General features: G+C 30.9%; 1 long non-coding RNA gene across 1 annotated transcript; it reads left to right on the top strand.

Moving 5' to 3' along the window:
* Positions 1-477: 477 nt before the first annotated feature.
* Positions 478-2,855, top strand: LOC141705822 (uncharacterized). Its single transcript, XR_012568488.1, has 5 exons — positions 478-609; positions 694-839; positions 1,992-2,315; positions 2,411-2,487; positions 2,660-2,855. It is a non-coding gene; the product is annotated as an uncharacterized LOC141705822 (long non-coding RNA).
* Positions 2,856-23,086: the final 20,231 nt, after the last annotated feature.

The raw sequence follows: 23,086 nt of genomic DNA, 5'->3' as shown, positions 1-23,086 counted from the left end.
GCAGGAGCTTAGCTATCAGGCGGAAGAGGTTTGTTAGAATGACATTTTAGCTATATTATATATTTATTAAAATGTGGTTGCTTAATTGTGATTGCTTGTTCGTTGCAATATTAGTGTGTCAATTTTATTTATATTTTTAATTGGTCACCGTTGACACTTGGCAGTACTTCAATTCTTTCTGTGGAATGTAATTAGATGTTCATTTATGTACTGATTGTAGTATAAGCATGGCAGTAGTAGTGCTGGTAGCAGAAAATTGGGTAATCTTTTGCAAATTAAAGGATTGTGGTTGTGATTTTCTTTATATATTATGTTGAAAGGCATTAGGCAGACCTTCATGTTACAGAGTACGTGGGATTATAATATTATTTGGAGGATAAAGTGAAACTCATATTTAGTTATATTAATTTTTTATTTATGCATGGCGATTCACCATGGCACTTCTCATAAATGCAACATTTGACTAGTGCAGGAGGCACAGAATTTGCAAATTGCTTCATCTGTTCACAAAAATTTCTGTTAATATAGTTTATCTGGACTCTTGGTGTCAGTGAGAAAGAGTCAAGGTGCTATGATGTGTATGGTTTAGATGAAGAACTCCTAGATATGGTACCCAAGCTAGTTCTTGCAGTCTTGTGGATAATTATTTGATTGTTAAAATGGTTGAATGTTAAAATTTTCCAAGACTCTTAGTCTGATTCTAGCAGGCACAGGTGGAAGAGATTTGACATGGAACCCCATACGAGTAAATAGCCAACCATTTCAAACGATCAGAATGCACAAATATTGTTGAGTGAGTTGTACTCTGAGCATGGAAGTTACCGGATACCAAAATTTAGGTAAAGTTTACTTATCGAGTTTGCTTATTTTGTTAGCTAGCTGTTTAGGCTTTAGTAAAATGGAAAAGTTCATATCTTTTAACCATTTAGTTGTAAATAGTATAATATTTTATACCCGGAGTATGTGTAAGAAAGTGACTTATATTTCCAGTTGGACCTTACATTCCATTGCCAAATAATTAAACATATGTGAAAAGATAAAAGATAGTATATGAGGGATGAATATGAGAGCAGTAGGTGTAAATAAAGATCCTAATTGTAGTATGATTGAAGTTGTTGACACTGTTTTTGAGTTTTCTGCTTCTAAAGTAATCTTAAAAAGGTGGTGAAATTTCTAAACGCACCTCAGGATTAAATTAAGGGTGATATCTGATATAGCAGAGTGCAAGTTACATTAGGGTCATATCTGTATCAGAATTATGGCCATGTGTGCGTAGATTCAGGGGCACGTGTGTGCGAGTGAGAATCAGGGCCACTCAAATTTAAGAAAAGTGAAGCAGGATGAGTGGTTCAGACGGTCAATAAGCAGGTCTATGAGCTGGTGCTTGCATTTCTGTCCCTGTTTCAGGGCCTTGTATGAAGCAACTAAAAACTGGTGATATAGAAACTAAAAAACTTACATAACTTCACTGTTGTAAGATATTCACCCCCTGCTGTACCTCTTAGACAAGATATCCAATAATAACCATAAGCTTACAATTGTAGATTAAATTATTAACTAGTTGCATTTATTTCTGTCCTATAATACCTATCAACCAAGATTACCATGCCTGGTTTCACCGAATTGCAATGTTTTGGCAAGGTCATATGCAACAATAATAATCAAAGAATGCTGCATATCTTTGCTGATTTTCTTTTCCATCATGCGATAACTATAAGCTGAGAAGTTTACTATCAGTGAATACTGGAAGATCAGAGTTGGAAGAAAAAAATATTATTTATGTATCTACATAAAATCGAGTAATTAATGAATTTGTCCATAGTGACATTTGCCATAAATTATTATGTCAAGATTATAGTTGTTTGCTATGTTCATCCCAAAACCTGTTCTGCGTAGGGATCTTTTTAGCATGAAACTTTTGTCGGCATATGCTCATTTTCTTGTTCTTTTTTGTTAAATAGATAAACAATTCAGTGTTTATAATGTTTCAGCAAATGGAGCTATGTCTGCTGAGGCACGGTTAGCAAAGGTCAAGGTGGATTCTGATTTTATCGTTCCATGTGATACTTCCATCCTTTATCCTACCGACGGGGGTAATATGTGAAGCTAGTGTTTAACTTAACTTTAAATGCAGTGCCTTCTTTCGAAATTGTATCGACGTATTTGCATTAATTGATCTGTCTTGTTCTATATTTTCTGCGTACCTCAAAAATTTACTTTCTTTTGTTTTGTGATTTTAATCGTTGAAATTTAAATCCACCACTAATGTTGGTCGATTTCCTGGAGTGGAAAAAGGAAATCTCCATGATTCATTGGTGAGTTTCTGCATTTGACAATAATCTGTTCTTTTTTTCTTGACTTGATGACTTCATATTGAAATTGGAGATGGTTATAATTTTCTGGTAAACAGGCGCAAAACATATCTTCTGCTAAAGCCTTGAGAATTGCAAAGGAATTTGATAAATTAAATAGTCCAAATTAGATGAGGTATGTAATGTTCTTTTTCAAAACTATTAAAAGATGAGGTATGTAATGTTCTTTTTCAAAACTATTAAAAGTTGTTACCTTTAAGTATTATAGTTCTTTTCAATTGTTAATCAATCACAAATCTTTTGGTTGATATCTTCGTACAAACAATATTTCTATGCTGCATTTACAGTATGGGCAGCACTGAGAAAAACAATTATGGAGCATACATCTACGAGAGCCTTGAGAGGGAACTTTACTGGCTATTTGAGAAACTCAGAATTTCCATCACTGGAGCAGGTGGGCTCATTTCTTCCCATATTGTGAGGCGTTTGAAGAGCGAGGGTTTAAAAAGATAATAAGTTATCTTTTTTAGTTTGTGGATTAATGTTGTACTACAGTTTGCTGTTAATTATTAGAAATTAGTTATCTTTTTTTAGTTTGTGGATTACCGGAATTCATATTATATATAGCTAAGCGAATATATTTTTCAAGGAACATAAAAGACGGGGACATAGACAAATAAGGGAAAGCCTTGATGTTGAATTTGATGAGAAAGTGAAGCAAATCCAAGCATAAGTTGATGAGCAGTAGCTTCTAGTATTATTTTTTAAGTTTATAATATTATGCTAATGTAATATAAAGAACGTGAATTAGTTTGTTTAGTTAAGAATATTGTGGTTGTCGTTTCATACTTTTAAATAGTAATTTTTCATTTTGTTTCTTGTAAAATGTTAGAGTAGTTTATTAAAGTGTTATAATAGCTTCTTAAAATGTTTCAATAGCCAAGGTACATATCTTACAAAAGCTACTAAAGTGTTACCCTAGGTACATAATTGATATAAAGAAAAAGTGGGACTCACATGCCACATCACCATTGCAGGCCCACATGCCATGTCAGTATAGAGGCTGCAATTCAAGTCAGCATTGTGGGCCCCACAAATGCCACGTCAGCATGCCACGTCACTATAGTGTGGGGCCCAAATTGAGTCCAATTTTTTTAAAAAAATTGTGCCACTCTAAGGTAACATATATTTAAGTGACAATAGACATGTTTTGTGTTACCTTAAGGGTCTAGGGTAACATAAATATACATGTTACAGTAGCAGGATCATATGTTACCTTAGACCCCTAAGGCAATATTGAAAAACCTATCTTTAAGAAAATGTTACCTTAGCTTAAAAGTGGGGTAAGAACAACATATTTACCCCCAAATACAACATTTTTTTGGTGTTACAGTAGGAATTTTATGGTGTAGTGCTGCGTTATCTCACGTTCACAAGGCCTGACATTGCATATAGCGTCGGTATGGTAAGTAGGTTCAATGAGAATCCAAAATATTCACACTGGAAAGTTATCAAAATAATCTTGCGATACATTCAGGGGACAAAATCGATGGGACTGTTTTACTCTAAAACAACAGACTATAAACTGATGGGATATTCTGACAGTGATTGGTGCGGAGATGTGGATGACCGAAAAAGCACATCTGGATATTTATTTTTCATGGGAAATACAGCATTTATATGGCATTCTAAGAAGCAATCAATAGTGTAATTATCAACCTGTGAAGCAGAATATGTGGCAGCTTCTTATTGTGTATGTCATGCAATATGGCTGAGAAGGTTACTATATGAATTGAGGCTTTAGCAACAGGGATCAACTGAAATTCGAATCGACAACAAGTCGGCAATTGAACTTGCTAAGAATCCAGTATATCATGAAATGAGTAAACATATAAATGTTTGTTTTCATTTTATTCGGGAGCATGTGAAGGAAAGGAATGTACATTTGCGTCATGTTGCTAGTCGTGACCAGGTTGCAGATGTGCTCACAAAGCCGCTACCTAAAATTCTGTTTGATACTTACAAAATAATGATGGGCATGAAGCATCGAAAAGAGTTTTAGTTTAAGGGAGGAATTTGTTGAATAAGTAAACTAAACTCTTCATTTACATATAGATGCATCGAACCTATTGAAATATTATTTGTATCTATGCTTTTATGAAATATATATGTTATCATTCATGTAATGATGGTTTATATCCTTCTATTATAAATAAGAGATGGAGTATGTACTTTATTTTGATAAGAAGAAAAATAATAAGAAATATATATTGTTATGAGTGCTTCTATTCTTCTTCCATACTATAATCTTCTCATTTGAAAGAACTTAGAAACAACATGACTAACATTGGTTATTAGTTGATCCCAGTTACACGAGAGAAAGGATGACGAATAAAGGAAGAGATTATTAAGAAAGGAAATACATTCTCACAAAATACAACATCTCTTGAGATATATATTTTGAGTAATGTGGTTCAAAATACAGGTGACTGTAAAATTGTGTGGAAAAACCTAAGTAGACACATGGGTGAGAGCGCGATTCTAACTTGTTTGCAACATATGGGCGAAGCCATGGATAACATAAACTCCCAAATACACGAAGAGAATTATAATCCGAAGATGATTTAAATAAGCATTCATATGGTGTTTTTTATCCTAGAGTGGATGTTGCCATCCTATTTATAAGATAAATTGCATGTTGGCAAGCAAAAGACCAAAAATCATATGGTAGTGCGCTTTAATGGAGAAGAGTTTTTTGTTATTTTTATGATGTGATGGTGCTTACGTTCTGGGAAAGCAACCTCTATAGAGTATAAAGAGGTGATTTGAGATGTTGAATCCCTAGTGTTTGGAGGTAGGACTGTAAACCAGTGATTTCACCCCTTCATCCATATAAATGGATTGGATTTTAGTGAAAAAAATCTTTCAACTACATGTTGAAACTTTTAAAAAATGCATGTAACATCACTTTTATTTTTAATTGTGCAAACCTATGTGTACTTAGTGTAGTAGTCCACAAAAAATACATAATAATTCTTTTTATTAATTGAAAAATAGGTGCAGCCACGGTTATAAAAATCGGTGATTTTTCCGATTAATCGGCCGATAAATCGTTGTGCGACAGGCTTCCGATCAAATAACCCTAAAACGGCCGAAAAACATTTTCCCCCAAGTTCGAGTCAAAATCGGGTCGTAATTAGGTCAAAAAAGAAAAAATAGGGTCAAAGAGTATAATATACCTTCATCATCTGACGATTGATGCTTCATTCTCTCTTTTTTAATATATACTGTATTTATTAATTGCATCTTATAGATGAATATGCAATAAAGATTGAATTTGGGTCAATTTGAGAACATGATGATGAAATATGAGATGGTTCGGGTGTGTCTAATGAATAATGAACAAGAAGAAAGGTCCCTATACTAGAGAAGAATAAGGTGATCGGAAAGAGATGATAATTGAGGTGGTGGGTGGGTGGGTGGTTGGTTTGTATTTCAACGATAGAAAATAGCTAGTATAAAAAAGTGAAATGATAATAGAAATGACTTCAAAGACTTTTGTACTTATAGTGTGCAGATGTGGTCAAGCCCATAACCCATCTCACAAAAACTAACTTAAACTTCTTATATTTTTTTTGTGTACATCTGTATTTCTTTATAATATTTAAAAATTAATATTAAATATATGTCCGATCAATACTACAATTAATCCTACCGATTAATCCCCGATTTACTGATTAATAGTCAAGTCCTTGACTAAAAAGATGATGGAAAATATTCAACCGATGTATTGTTATCATGACAAAAATGAGAAACATGTAATAAATTTATTTTTATATCAGATTCACAAAGTGTATTCCAGAGAAAAAATTTATGAGTATGGGTTTGAAGAAAGGTTTTACCGGTATGAGAAATTATAATAAATTTATCGTCAGCCTTGGCAATTTCTTTAGGTCCAGTATAGTCACAGGCAGAGTGACAATTCTGGACATCATTAGTCATATGATGCGATGCACCAGAATCAACGACCCAATGATTTATGGTGGTGTACCTACTATGTGCCAGATTAGCCTGGACTTCCATTTGATTGTGTGACTTTGATGGACAGACACTAACTGTATATCATATTTTGCTGCATAATTGACAACACACTATACCATAAGTTGAAGGAGTTTGCAAATTGTGCCACGGACTGCCAGGCGCACTTCGAAGGTTACGAGCTTGGTTATTGTAGTGACGCTGAGAAGGCCGACTGGTGAAGCCATAATTATTTTCTGAATTAGAGTTACGTTGTGTAATAGCAAGTGTAGCAGGAACAGACATCAAATGAGTTGAAGATTGACGATTTTCAGTGTACATGAGAAAGAACTCATGGCTTAAAATCTGATCATGCAATTTTTCGTATGGTATTGGCGATTCTCGGGCACGAATGACAGATGTAAGAGGATTATATTCAGGTCCAATGCCACTAATAATCAATTCAGCATTCGAAACTGGAGGTCCAGTTATTGTTAATTCATCAGTAATGGACTTGATATCACGTAAATATTCAGCAATTGGACGGCTTTCTTTTTAATTGCGTAGACTGAAGATACGTGTTTGACACTTATTAGCAATGTAGCTTTATTACCCGTGCAAGGCACGGGCTAGCTTTAATTATAAAAAAATTTCTAATTTTTGTCTACTTTTACGATATTTGCGTGTTATTTCATACCATATTGTGTGGTTCGTTAGAAGGACTATTGTAATGACGAACATCCTTAAATTTATATTGTGTCGCAAATGTAAAGTTTAGAGTGCACTCTTACCATTAAAATTAATGGTTTTCTATCAAGTATCAATGATTTTTTCAACTGAAGATACCAAAAATATTATAATGTTTAGGTGTCATGTTTATCAAAATATGGGGGCAAAATAGTAATTTTTTTGCACGGTCGAACTCGAACTTGAAATTACTCGGCTCATAAGGTTCGCGAGTCTTGTCGAGCCGATATTATTTTTTAATAGAAATATATTTATATCTAAATATTTAATATTTTATTAATATTTTATATATTTATTAGAATCGAATTTGAGCATAACCTATCATATTTTGAGTTTTTGTCAATATTTGGTGAAATTGATTCAAGTTTTCGAGCCGAACTTGAGGCTATCGGACTATTTACGACCCGAGTTTCATCCTTGATTTAAATTTCAGGTGAAACCGAGCTCATGCTCGAGCCCGAACATTTTTAATCGAGTTCAAGTTAGAAAGTTTTCGACTCGGCTCGGCTTAATTATATTCTTAGTTGTTGTAAAGTTGGTATTTCGAAGTGAGTTAATTACCCAAGTCTCAATATTTAATAAACTATTACTAATTGGTAATATATTATCAATAAGTTAATACAGTAACATTATATCAACAAGTTATTTATTTAATATTTGTAAAAAAAAAATTAAAATAAAAAAAATAATTAAAATCACGTGGTTTTACATGAGTATAAAGTTAGTATATTGTAGTGAGCTAATTAATCAAGTCTTAGAATAATTTTATTATATATCAATATTAGATAATATAGGTTTAGCCGTCCAATATAAAGAAACAAATATATAACTCGGTACTTGATGTTATCAAAATATAATCAAATGAGCCTCTAGCTCAGTCGATTGATGTCACATGTTTGTGTTGGGTTTCGAAACCCAAAAACAGGATCCATGTATAATTATGGGCAGATTATGGAGATAACGAATCATACCTATCAAGAGCTTAACTTTCACGAACTCAACGGAGATCCTAGCTATCACGCTTTGTGTCTACCTCTCGGAGAAACACCTCTATGGTATCCACACGAGCACCTTCAAGAACGTTTCCCGAACTTGACTACGGAATGGATGTACTAGCCTCCTTCTTGACGATCTGAATTGCCTCTGCCTCTCTTTGCTACTAGGGTTTTCTAAAAAACGTACAAGCCTCTTTAACCTATCATTATGTATTTATAATGGCTGATCAAAAAGGCACATAACAGCAAAGCCCAACCCTAGTAAGTATTGGATTAAATAATAAAAACGAATTTCTATTATTTAATTAATAACTAAGTCATACTTAATTATTATGGGCAAAAACATTCCTTTTAATTCGAATTTATATTATCTCAGTTAAGTCTTACTTAATTATAATAAAATTCAAATAATCATCAATTAATTTAAATCCATAATTTAAATTAACTATTCCATTAAGTGCTCTATTTGTGCGACCCTATAGGCTATTATTTAATTGGCAATAATTTTATTCTTTAATAAAATTATAAATAATGAGCGGTATCTAGTAATACATGATTGTTACCCAATTAAACAATAATTAAATCGTGATTAGATAAAACCTTTCGTGATTAATGTTTTTCGTGTAATATAATCCCTTTAACCATACATATTATAGATTAAACTCGAGGCATGTATTTAGTCATCCTCTTCAACATTTAATCCGGGTTTACTTGATTCATGAGTAGATTATCGAGATAAATCATTATTTGAGCATGGCCATGCTTTTATAATCTCACTCAATCAAGAGGCCAATAATATCTCTCCTAATTATAGGAGGGTTAAATCTTTTATCTATCATTCATATTTCTCATACGACTCATGATATACCCGATGTCCACTTTTATCATCACCCGATCAAAAGTAACTTTTAATGTAGTCAAAGTATATTAATCCTCGTATAGAAATATAATGATTTCAAGTCAAAGGATCGTTACACCATTATCACTGTGAGTCTTTCTTATGACTTTATTAAACATGAAGAATCTCACTATGGGTCTGTCCAGTACCATGTACTCTCATATGTACCTATGTATTGACTTTAGTATCCCCATACTTATAACCAATGAGATGTGGTTATCTTGTCAAACAACATACTAGTCTATCTATGTATTATTATTGTCCTATATAATAATACTCGACTAGGGACCTTTAAGAATATGATATATTATATAATCTCAAGTTCAAGTCATGTACTTAAACTATACAATTTGTATCATGATTCTAAGGACATTTATTATGCTAACAAAATATCGCAGTAATTAAGGTCATAATAAATACATTTATTGAATGATCAACTGACATAAAGATTATAAAAGAATAATGTATTGCCTCTAGGGCACCTACACTAACAGTTTGGATATAGGTGTCACAGGTTCAATTCTACAAGCCAATAATATTTTTTCATATTTATTCAAATAAGAGCATAAAATATAAATTTTGAATTATATGTTTTCCCTAAAAAATTTGAACCTATCGAACTTTTTACGACCTGAATTTCGAGTTTGAAATTTAAAGTTCGGTTGAACCAGAGTTCGTGCTCGAACCCGAACATTTTTAATCGAATACGAGGCTGACAGTTTTCGACTGGACTCAGATTGATTATACCCTTAGTTGTTACACGAGTATAAAGTTAGTATCTCATTGTGAGTTAATTATCCGAGTTTCGAAAATTAATAAATTATTATTATATGGTAAGATATTATCAACAAGTTAATATGATAATATATTATCAACAAGAAGTTATTTATTGAATGTATAAATTAAAAAAATATATATAATCCCGTTGTTGCAAATGAGTGTAATGTTATTATGTTGTAATCAACTAATTACCCAAGTCTTAGAATAATTTTATTCTATATAAATATTGAATTGTAAAGGTTTAGTCACCCAAAATAAAGAAAGAATTATGTAACTCAATACCTAATTTTATCAAAATTTAACCAAATGAGCTTCTAGCTCAATTGGTCGAAGTCATATGTTTGTTATAAGTATAAAGTTAGCATATCGAAATGAGTTATTCAATCAAGTCTCAAATCATTATGTTTTATATAAATATTAAAATAAATGTAAAATTTAATATAAGGCAAGACACCTCGTGTAAATAAATAAGTTCCAACTAAATATTTAATATTATAAAAGTTTAACCAAAATTGTCTTTAGCTCAATTGGTTGATGTGTTTAGTTTACAAATAGTTAACATAGGTTCGATTCTTATCATCAATAACTATTTTTGATATTTATAAAAATATATGGGCAAAACAGTAATTTCGAATAAAATATTTTCCCAAAAACTTGATGGTGCAGATTATAAAGATAACAAATTTTATATAAATATTAAAATAATTATAAAATTTAATGTAAGCCAAGAAAACTCGTGTAAATAAATAAATTCTAACTCAATACTTAATGTTATAAAAATTTAACCAAAAGTGTCTCTATCTCAAGTGGTTGATGTGTTTATAAATATGTGTTATAATAGATGTGCAAAGATTTCCAAGCAGTGTGAGCATATGATGTAGTAGCAACAGCTGATGCAAGAGTGACATCAACTGATGTAGAAGTGCATTATGAATAAATTTATTTTGACGGAACCATAATCGATATTCTGAATTTGGAGAAGATTTTTCCTTTTCAGTAATGTGGTAGGTGGAGCGGGTATGGATCCGTCAAGATGGCCTTAAAGATCATAGCCACGAAGAAGGAGTTCAAATTGGGCCTTTCAGGTTGTAAAGTTTTGACTTTCGAGAAGTTTAATCAATAGTTTTGATGAAGGATTAAATTGAACAAGTTGTGTGTTTATTGATACAGTAGATGTGTTTGGATTGGAGAGATCCATAGTCATTCAGTTAGTGAACTGGAAGATTAGAAGAACAAAAAATATTTTGGCGATTAGTCCTTTAGAGGTTCTGATACCATAATAAGGCTGGAGTTTTATTGATTACAAACGTTGATTTATATATATATATATAAGGGGCTACTCCAATACAAACCAATTTAGAATAGAAACTAGAAACCAAATATTTTTTTTTAAAATTAATTTAAAATATAACACATATGGTATGCAATCGATCGTTGAGAGATGTAGAAAAATACAGTGAAATCGGATTTTAAAAAAAATACGGTTTGACGGGAAATATCAAATTAAAAACGGAGGGGAAAAGCTGAAATTGGATATGGGAAGGTGCAGGGTAGTTGGGTGGTGTGATTTAAGGGGGACCATTAGATTGGGTAGATCTAATGGCTTAGATTAGTTCTAAGTTTCTATTTTAATTTTAGTTTGTATTTGATCATTCCCGTATATATATATACAACACCATAAATTATTTAGCAGAAAATAAGCCTTATCTAATGTGAGGATACACTCTTAATTCATACTTATCTTTATCATAACACACCTAACAATACTGATCATGGTAAGTGATTTGCATCACTCTTGCTTGCACTATCAGGCCCTCAACATATTCAGTGATATGTGCCTTATTACTATATGTTAACATGATGTGAAATATATTATATATACATCATATATTTAGTAACTTTTATGCAGCAATTCGAACCTAATGACTTCAGTTATGTATAAATAATAATAAATATTTGCTATTGGGGGATTCGAATCTGAGAACTTGGACATGTGCAAATTTTTTTAGTATTTGAATCTAACGGCCCTGATTATTTGATTAAGATTATCTAACAGTCATGACGGGGATAATCAAATCAACAAAAAAGGCATACTAAATTATACTCTATTTCATTTATTATATAGTTTGGTATAGATAGATGTATATGTTGTGTTTATTTACGGGCAAGGAAATTGTAAAGGTATGTAATGGAAAACTGTACAAGTATATTAGTAATAAATGTTCACTACAAATTACATTATAAACAACTTGCACATCCTCCTCTTTTTTCAATATTCTTCCCTCTTACAAGTTACAACCTTTCTTTTCCAATTGAAGTTTGTTAACAAATATTTTGTTTGCATTCCCTTCAACCAAATAGAACAATAGTGTATCACTACAAGAAAACAGGACAAAACCGACCGTCAAAAATGGTCGGTTAAGAGGCAAAACGGTCGGTTAAATGGGTCATAACCGACCATAGGACGTGGTCGGTTTTAGCCTGGTCGGTTATGACTTTTGGTCGAGTTTAACCCTCATAACCGACCAACACAGTGGTCGGTTAAGTGCCTGGGCATTTTACTAAAATATGGGGTCACTGTGTACACGTGGTGACACGTGTGCACACGTGTCACCACGTCACTGAGTCATAACCGACCGCAGGTGGTCGGTTATGTCTATTTTTAAAATATTGACTGGAACTCATAACCGACCGTGGTCAAAGTGTGCACATCGGTCGGTTTTATTTCAGAAGCTAACTTAAATGTCATAACCGACCATCCTAAAACTGACCACCCTCTAAAGAAGATGGTCGGTTTTATGAAGAAGGTGGTCGGTTATGTCACTTGACGGTCGGTTTTCTGGGTTTTGTAATGGTCAAAAGTGGTCGGTTATGCCTATTGCCGGTCGGTTTTAAGGTCTAATTTTAAAAAAAATTGCAGGTTTTTCTGCAGCCCATGGATACCAAACTAAATCAATACACAAATCCAATCCAATCACAACCAAATAACCAAACAACCAAAACAAACAACAATGATAATCATTAAATTATACTACTCAAAATCATTCGCAAAAACTAGTAAATTTCATAATTAAACCATAGTAATTAAATCCAACGCAAACATTCACAAACTCCGATAACCGGAGGATTAAACCGTATCAATACATCATTATAAGCAATCCTAAATAACCGACAAAGTATCAAACCAGCACAACGTATTATATTACATCCCATAACCATCAAATTACAATAGTCTTAAAACCGATCAATATAAACTAATCCGACAAATCAACATCGGACGATCCACCGCCATCACCGCCGCCATCACCGCCATCATCACCGCCGCCATCACCGCCGCCATCATCAAAGTCCTCATCATCGGAGGTCTCATCCTCGGACGTGTAATCCTTATCGACTTCCATAGCACGCTGATTGTTTTCCTTGATACACAAGTTTAATTAAAATAGTTAAAAAGAAGAAACAAAATTTACATGTGAATGAAAACAATAAATAAACAAGAAGGTAAAAAATTATACCTCCGTAACACGAGCATCCGTCTTTTGGACGATATCTTCAATCAAGGAGCCCACGATATGCATGATCTCGCCACCGATAAGGTTATTCCATTGCAACCTTTGGCTCGGATCGGAGGATGGATCCGAGTCCTCGAGAACGGTACGTGCGAATGTAGTTATTTCCACATCGGAAAGTTGGCGAGCAAACCGATTTGGATTAGCACGGATCTTTGTAAGCACATTCCTCACGATGGAAAGATATACATTGTCAGGGATGGCTTCACGTTGTCTCGGAGCGGATGAGGATGAGCCGGCTTTATTCTGTGTGGAATCTCGGTACCGGGTAGCAAGTGTAGGCAAGAGATCGGTGGCCCGAGCATTGGGGAACCCCACCACATAATTCTTTTTCGGCTTTGTACCTTGGGGGACCTCCAACGCTTCCATTTACCAATCCCATGGCTCATCCCGATCACCCGTTTGTGTAACCTCCACGGGCATGCGCTCGAGAATGGCGGCATGTCGTTCCTACAAGTTCATTTAAAACAATTAACGATGTATTTAAAATCAAATAAAAATACATATAAAATCAGATATAAAAATGCATTTAAAATAACATAAATACATATAAAATCACATATTAAGGATGTATTTAAAATCACATAAAAATGCATATAAAATCACATATAAAAATGCATTTAAAATCACATAAATACATATAAAATCACATATTAACCCTCATTTAAAATCACATAAAAATGCGTATAAAATCACATAAAAATGCATTTAAAATCACATTAAAATACATATAAAATCACATATTAAATATGCATATAAAATCACATTAAAATGCATTTAAAATCACATTAAAATATATATAAAATCACATATTAAAGGTGCATTTAAAATCACATAAAAATGCATATAAAATCACATAAAAATGCATTTAAAATCACATTAAATACATATAAAATTACATATTAAAGATGCATTTAAAATCACATAAAAATGCATATAGAATCACATGAAAATACATATAAATTCACTTATTAAATATGCATTTAAAATCACATAAAAATGCATATAAAAAAACATAAAAATGCATTTAAAATCACATGAAAAGATATATAAATTCACTTATTAAAGATGTATTTAAAATCATATAAAATGGTCATAAAGGTACATAAAAATTACCGCAATATGCATGGCTTTTTCTTGTTTTTTTCGTCATTACCTTTCAAAATATTAAACAACTTATATTAGCACATCCTAATAATTAGTTTATTACATTAAATATGGTGAACGTGTATGTATGTGTGTGTGATGGAATATAATAATATTACCTCCCAAACTTTATTGAATGACCTTGCACCGGCACAATGCAATCTTTCAACTTGTAGGTGGTTAGGATCCAACCGATGACCTGTGCAAGTGTCCTTCGTACTTCTCCCAATACTCCAAAAGGTCCTTCCAAAAAGGAATGGACCAATAAGGCGGCTTCAAAGATAACTTGCTCACACCCTCCTCCCTTGCTTTTCGCTCCACCCTCTTCTTAAGCTCGTTCAAAGTCCTTTTTATTGTCACTTTAATGTGATCTTCCACAATTTTTTGGGCTTTGAACGGCTTTGCCCCTTAAGATGCCTATAATATTTATAAAATTGCAAAAAAAAAAAGAAAATGAGGATAAATACATCATAAAATCAAGAAATAAATGACAATTATAAAAAAAATAACTTTCTTGAAACTCCTCGACTCTTGCATTCAACCAACCCGAGTGACATCCTTCTATATCGGTATAAGTGTAACGCCCAGGAGGCCACTTCTCCCGAATCATAGCCAAAAGCATTTTTTTAGCCGTATCATCTTCAATACTCACTACAAGAAATTTGCAATCAGACAACACTTGACAGACAATGGTTAAAAAAAACTGTCGTCCTAAAATATCATATAACGGTGAATTGAATTTGCAAAAAAAAAAATAGTTGTGTGAGCTCCAGAACAAACACCGAATATCCATGTTAAATATAGTGTTGTTGTAGATCTTTAACACAATGATTACAAACCGTTGTTACTATGTTAATGTATAGGGTTAGAAGATAACGGTTTTAACATTACATTGTGTAATTCAGAGAACGGTTTTTCAGAAAGGTTATCCTCTAAACCATCAAACAACGGAATGAAAACAGTTGTGTGAGGAATTTTAATGGGTACCACATATTGAGGTGGCAGCACGTGATAGGTGGTAAATCTTTCACAAGGATTGCTGAGGTGGCGAAATGAGAGCCCTTCATTGAAATGAGATTTGATATCGGCCGTTAGATCAAAAAATAGCTGATATTATTATACAACGGTTTTATGTTAAAACAAAAGTGTTGTCTTAGTTGGTCTCATACAATCTTTTAGGTATTACGTTGTGTAATTCACACAACAGTTTTTAGAAGGGTTGTCTTAAAAACCTTCGTACAACGGAATAAAAAAGTTTTCTGAAATAGTTATATTATAATTTAAATGGGCACCACCTGATGAGGTGGCAGCGCATGATAGGTTGTAAACATATTACTCGGATTGCTGAAGTGTCACAATAACAGCCCTTGATTGGAATGAGATTAGATATTTAGCCATTATATTGAAAAAAGCTGATATACTTACAAAACGGTTTTTTAATAAAAATAAAAGCGTTGTCTTAATTTATCTTTACACAATGGTGTTTCAAGGAAACCATTATTAAAGTATTACTATATAAAATGAGATTCCCGGTTACAAAGTTCAATTTTTAAATGATTTTTTCGACGATCCAACCGTACGGATGTTAAAATATATCAATTTTAGTCATATGAAAAAATTATTAAAAAATTTAAAATTCATCTTGCATGTCAGAATTAGAAAAATCTAGTAAAAGTATCACTCACAACAACGAGAATCGTTCCTGATTTACAAGATTAATTTTTAAAATGATTTTTTCGACCATCCAACTGTACAGATTTTAAGATATATCAATTTTAGTCATATTAAAAAATTATTAAAAAAATTGAAATTCATCTGCATGTCAGGATTAGAAAAATCTAGTAAAATTACCCCTCCCGACAACGAGACTCGTTCTTGATTTAAAAGATTAATTTTTGAAATAATTTTTTTGATGATCCAACCGTACGGATGTTAAGATATATCAATTTTAGTCATATGAAAAAATTATTAAAAAATTTGAAATCCATCTTGCTTGTCAAGATTAGAAAAATCTAGTAAAAATACCACTCATAACAATGAGACTCATTCCTAATTTACAAGATTAATTTTTGAAATGATTTTTTCAATGATCCAACCGTACGGATGTTAAGATATATCAATTTTAGTCATATGAAAAAATTATTAAAAAATTTGAAATCCATCTTGCATGTCAGAATTAGAAAAATCTAGTAAAAGTACCACTTCCAACAACGAGAATTGTTCCTGATTTACAAAGTTCAATTTTTAAATGATTTTTTCGACGATCCAACCATACCGATTTTAAGATATGTCAATTTCAGTCATATGAAAAAAATATTAAAAAATTTAAAATTCATATTGCATGTTAGGATTAGAAAATCTAGTAAAATTACCCCTCCCGACAATGAGACTCGTTCCTGATTTATAAGATTAATTTTTGAAATAATTTTTTCGATGATCCAACCGTTCGGATGTTAATATATATCAATTTTAGTCATATGAAAAAATTATTAAAAAAATTGAAATCCATCTTGCATATCAGGATTAGAAAAATCTAGTAAAAGTACCGCTTCCGACAACGAAACTCGTTCCTGATTTATAAGATTAAATTTTAAAATAATTTTTTCGATGATCCAACCGTACGGATGTTAAGATATATCAATTTTAGTCATATTAAAAAATTATTAAAAAAATTGAAATTCATCTTGCATGTCAGGATTAGAAAAATCTAGTAAAATTACCCCTCCCGACAACGAAACTCGTTCCTGATTTATAAGATTAATTTTTAAAATAATTTTTCGATGATCCAACCATAAGGTTGTTAAGATAAATCAATTTTAGTCATATTAAAAAATTATTAAAAAAATTGAAATTCATCTTGCATGTCAGGATTAGAAAAATCTAGTGAAATTACCCCTCCCGACAACGAGACTCTTTCCTGATTTATAAGATTAATTTTTGAAATAATTTTTTTGACGATCCAACCGTACGGATGTTAAGATATATCAATTTTAGTCATATGAAAAAATTATTAAAAAATTTGAAATCCATCTTGCATGTCTGAATTAGAAAAATCTAGTAAAAGTACCACTCCCGACAACGAGACTTGTTCCTGATTTACAAAGTTCAATTTTTAAATGATTTTTTTGACGATCCAACCGTACGGATGTTAAGATATATCAATTTTAGTCATATGAAAAAAATATTAAAAAATTTAAAATTCATATTGCATGTCAGGATTAGAAAAGTCTAGTAAAATTACCCCTCCCGACAATGAGACTCGTTCCTGATTTATAAGATTAATTTTTGAAATAATTTTTTCGACGATCCAATCGTAAGGATGTTAAGACATATCAATTTTAGTCATATGAAAAAATTATTAAAAAAAATTGAAATCCATCTTGCATATCAGGATTAGAAAAATCTAGTAAAAGTACCGCTTCTGACAACGAAACTCGTTCTTGATTTATAAGATTACTTTTTAAAATAATTTTTTCGACGATCCAACCGTACGGATGTTAAGATATATCAATTTTAGTCATATTAAAAAATTATTAAAAAAAGTTGAAATTCTTCTTGCATATCAAGATTAGAAAAATCTAGTAAAAGTACTGTTTCCGACAACGAAACTGGTTCCTGATTTATAAATTAATTTTTAAAATAATTTTTTCGACGATCCAACCGTACGGATGTTAAGATATATCAATTTTAGTCATATTAAAAAATTATTAAAAAAATTGAAATTCATCTTGCATGTCATGATTAGAAAAATCTAGTAAAATTACCTATCCCGACAACGAGACTCGTTCCTGATTTATAAGATTAATTTTTAAAATAATTTTTTCGACGATCCAACCGTACCGATGTTAAGATATATCAATTTTAGTCATATTAAAAAATTATTAAAAAAATTGAAATTCATCTTGCATGTCAAGATTCGAAAAATCTAGTAAAAATACCACTCCTAACAATGAGACTCGTTCCTAATTTACAAGATTAATTTTTGAAATGATTTTTTCAATGATCCAACCGTACGAATGTTAAGATATATCAATTTTAGTCATATGAAAAAATTATTAAAAAATTTGAAATTCATCTTGCATGTCAAGATTCGAAAAATCTAGTAAAAATACCACTCCTAACAATGAGACTCGTTCCTAATTTACAAGATTAATTTTTGAAATGATTTTTTCAATGATCCAACCGTACGAATGTTAAGATATATCAATTTTAGTCATATGAAAAAATTATTAAAAAATTTGAAATCCATCTTGCATGTCAGAATTAGAAAAATCTAGTAAAAGTACCACTCCCGACAACGAGACTTGTTCCTGATTTACAAAGTTCAATTTTTAAATGATTTTTTCGATGATCCAACCGTACGGATGTTAAGATATATCAATTTTAGTCATATGAAAAAATTATTAAAAAATTTGAAATCCATCTTGCATGTCAGAATTAGAAAAATCTAGTAAAAGTACTACTCCCGACAACGAGACTTGTTCCTGATTTACAAAGTTCAATTTTTAAATGATTTTTTCGATGATCCAACCGTACGGATGTTAAGATATATCAATTTTAGTCATATGAAAAAATTATTAAAAAATTTGAAATCCATCTTGCATGTTTGAATTAGAAAAATCTAGTAAAAGTACCACTCCCTACAACGAGACTTGTTCCTGATTTACAAAGTTCAATTTTTAAATGATTTTTTTGATGATCCAACCATACGGATGTTAAGATATATCAATTTTATTCATATAAAAAACTTATTAAAAAATTTGAAATTCATATTGCATGTCAGGATTAGAAAAGTCTAGTAAAAGTACCACTCCCGACAACGAGACTTGTTCCTGATTTACAAAGTACAATTTTTAAATGATTTTTTCGATGATCCAACCATACGGATGTTAAGATATATCAATTTTAGTTATATGAAAAATTATTAAAAAATTTCAAATCCATCTTGCATGTCTGAATTAGAAAAATCTAGTAAAAGTACCACTCCCGACAACAAAACTTGTTCCTGATTTACAAAGTTCAATTTTTTAATGTTTTTTTTTGACGATCCAACCGTACGGATGTTAAGATATATCAATTTTAGTCATATGAAAAAAACATTAAAAAATTTAAAATTCATATTGTATGTCAAGATTAGAAAAGCCTAGTAAAATTACCCCTCCCGACAATGAGATTCGTTCCTGATTTATAAGATTAATTTTTGAAATAATTTTTTCGATGATCCAACCGTACGGATGTTAAGATATATCAATTTTAGTCATATGAAAAAATTATTAAAAAAAATTGAAATCCATCTTGCATATCAAGATTAGAAAAATCTAGTAAAAGTACCGCTTCCGACAACGAAACTCGTTCTTGATTTATAAGATTACTTTTTAAAATAATTTTTTCGACGATCCAAACGTACGGATGTTAAGATATATCAATTTTAGTCATATTAAAAAATTATTAAAAAAAGTTGAAATTCTTCTTGCATATCAGGATTAGAAAAATCTAGTAAAAGTATTGTTTCCGACAACGAAACTGGTTCCTGATTTATAAATTAATTTTTAAAATAATTTTTTCGACGATCCAACCGTACCGATGTTAAGATATATCAATTTTAGTCATATTAAAAAATTATTAAAAAAATTGAAATTCATCTTGCATGTCAGGATTAGAAAAATCTAGTAAAATTACCCCTCCCGACAACGAGACTCGTTCCTGATTTATAAGATTAATTTTTGAAATAATTTTTTCGACGATCCAACCATACGGATGTTAAGATATATCAATTTTAGTCATATGAAAAAATTATTGAAAAATTTGAAATTCATCTTGCATGTCAAGATTCGAAAAATCTAGTAAAAATACCACTCCTAACAATGAGACTCGTTCCTAATTTACAAGATTAATTTTTGAAATGATTTTTTCAATGATCCAAACGTACGGATGTTAAGATATATCAATTTTAGTCATATTAAAAAATTATTAAAAAATTTGAAATCCATCTTGCATGTCAGAATTAGAAAAATCTAGTAAAAGTACCACTCCCGACAACGAGACTTGTTCCTGATTTACAAAGTTCAATTTTTAAATGATTTTTTCGATGATCCAACCGTACGGATGTTAAGATATATCAATTTTAGTCATATGAAAAAATTATTAAAAAATTTGAAATCCATCTTGCATGTCAGAATTAGAAAAATCTAGTAAAAGTACCACTCCCGACAACGAGACTTGTTCCTGATTTACAAAGTTCAATTTTTAAATGATTTTTTCGATGATCCAACCGTACGGATGTTAAGATATATCAATTTTAGTCATATGAAAAAATTATTAAAAAATTTGAAATCCATCTTGCATGTCAGAATTAGAAAAATCTAGTAAAAGTACCACTCCCGACAACGAGACTTGTTCCTGATTTACAAAGTTCAATTTTTAAATGATTTTTTCGATGATCCAACCTTACGGATGTTAAGATATATCAATTTTAGTCATATGAAAAAATTATTAAAAAATTTGAAATCCATCTTGCATGTCAGAATTAGAAAAATCTAGTAAAAGTACCACTCCCGACAACGAGACTTGTTCCTGATTTACAAAGTTCAATTTTTAAATGATTTTTTCGATGATCCAACCGTACGGATGTTAAGATATATCAATTTTAGTCATATGTAAAAATTATTAAAAAAAATTGAAATCCATCTTGCATATCAGGATTAGAAAAATCTAGTAAAAGTACCGCTTCTGACAACGAAACTCGTTCTTGATTTATAAGATTACTTTTTAAAATAATTTTTTCGACGATCCAACCGTACGGATGTTAAGATATATCAATTTTAGTCATATGTAAAAATTATTAAAAAAAATTGAAATCCATCTTGCATATCAGGATTAGAAAAATCTAGTAAAAATACCGCTTCTGACAACGAAACTCGTTCTTGATTTATAAGATTACTTTTTAAAATAATTTTTTCGACGATCCAACCGTACGGATGTTAAGATATATCAGTTTTAGTCATATTAAAAAATTATTAAAAAAAGTTGAAATTCTTCTTGCATATCAAGATTAGAAAAATCTAGTAAAAGTACTGTTTCCGACAACGAAACTGGTTCCTGATTTATAAATTAATTTTTAAAATAATTTTTTCGACGATCCAACCGTACGGATGTTAAGATATATCAATTTTAGTCATATTAAAAAATTATTAAAAAAATTGAAATTCATCTTGCATGTCATGATTAGAAAAATCTAGTAAAATTACCTATCCCGACAACGAGACTCGTTCCTGATTTATAAGATTAATTTTTGAAATAATTTTTTCGACGATCCAACCATACAAATGTTAAGATATATCAATTTTAGTCATATGAAAAAATTATTAAAAAATTTGAAATTCATCTTGCATGTCAAGATTCGAAAAATCTAGTAAAAATACCACTCCTAACAATGAGACTCGTTCCTAATTTACAAGATTAATTTTTGAAATGATTTTTTCAATGATCCAACCGTACGAATGTTAAGATATATCAATTTTAGTCATATGAAAAAATTATTAAAAAATTTGAAATCCATCTTGCATGTCAGAATTAGAAAAATCTAGTAAAAGTACCACTCCCGACAACGAGACTTGTTCCTGATTTACAAAGTTCAATTTTTAAATGATTTTTTCGATGATCCAACCGTATGGATGTTAAGATATATCAATTTTAGTCATATGAAAAAATTATTAAAAAATTTGAAATCCATCTTGCATGTCAGAATTAGAAAAATCTAGTAAAAGTACCACTCCCGACAACGAGACTTGTTCCTGATTTACAAAGTTCAATTTTTAAATGATTTTTTCGATGATCCAACCGTACGGATGTTAAGGTATATCAATTTTAGTCATATGAAAAAATTATTAAAAAATTTGAAATCCATCTTGCATGTTTGAATTAGAAAAATCTAGTAAAAGTACCACTCCCTACAACGAGACTTGTTCCTGATTTACAAAGTTCAATTTTTAAATGATTTTTTTGACGATCCAACCATACGGATGTTAAGATATATCAATTTTATTCATATAAAAAACTTATTAAAAAATTTGAAATTCATATTGCATGTCAGGATTAGAAAAGTCTAGTAAAAGTACCACTCCCGACAACGAGACTTGTTCCTGATTTACAAAGTACAATTTTTAAATGATTTTTTCGATGATCCAACCATACGGATGTTAAGATATATCAATTTTAGTTATATGAAAAAATTATTAAAAAATTTCAAATCCATCTTGCATGTCTGAATTTGAAAAATCTAGTAAAAGTACCACTCCCGACAACAAAACTTGTTCCTGATTTACAAAGTTCAATTTTTTAATGTTTTTTTTGACGATCCAACCGTACGGATGTTAAGATATATCAATTTTAGTCATATGAAAAAAACATTAAAAAATTTAAAATTCATATTGCATGTCAGGATTAGAAAAGTCTAGTAAAATTACCCCTCCCGACAATGAGACTCGTTCCTGATTTATAAGATTAATTTTTGAAATAATTTTTTCGACGATCCAATCGTAAGGATGTTAAGACATATCAATTTTAGTAATATGAAAAAATTATTGAAAAAAATTGAAATCCATCTTGCATATCAGGATTAGA

The sequence above is a fragment of the Apium graveolens genome, chromosome 2, assembly GCF_009905375.1.
Source record: "Apium graveolens cultivar Ventura chromosome 2, ASM990537v1, whole genome shotgun sequence".
Taxonomy (NCBI): domain Eukaryota; kingdom Viridiplantae; phylum Streptophyta; class Magnoliopsida; order Apiales; family Apiaceae; genus Apium; species Apium graveolens.
Note: the sequence above shows the minus strand (reverse complement) of the source record. Positions and strands in the feature narration are given on the sequence as shown.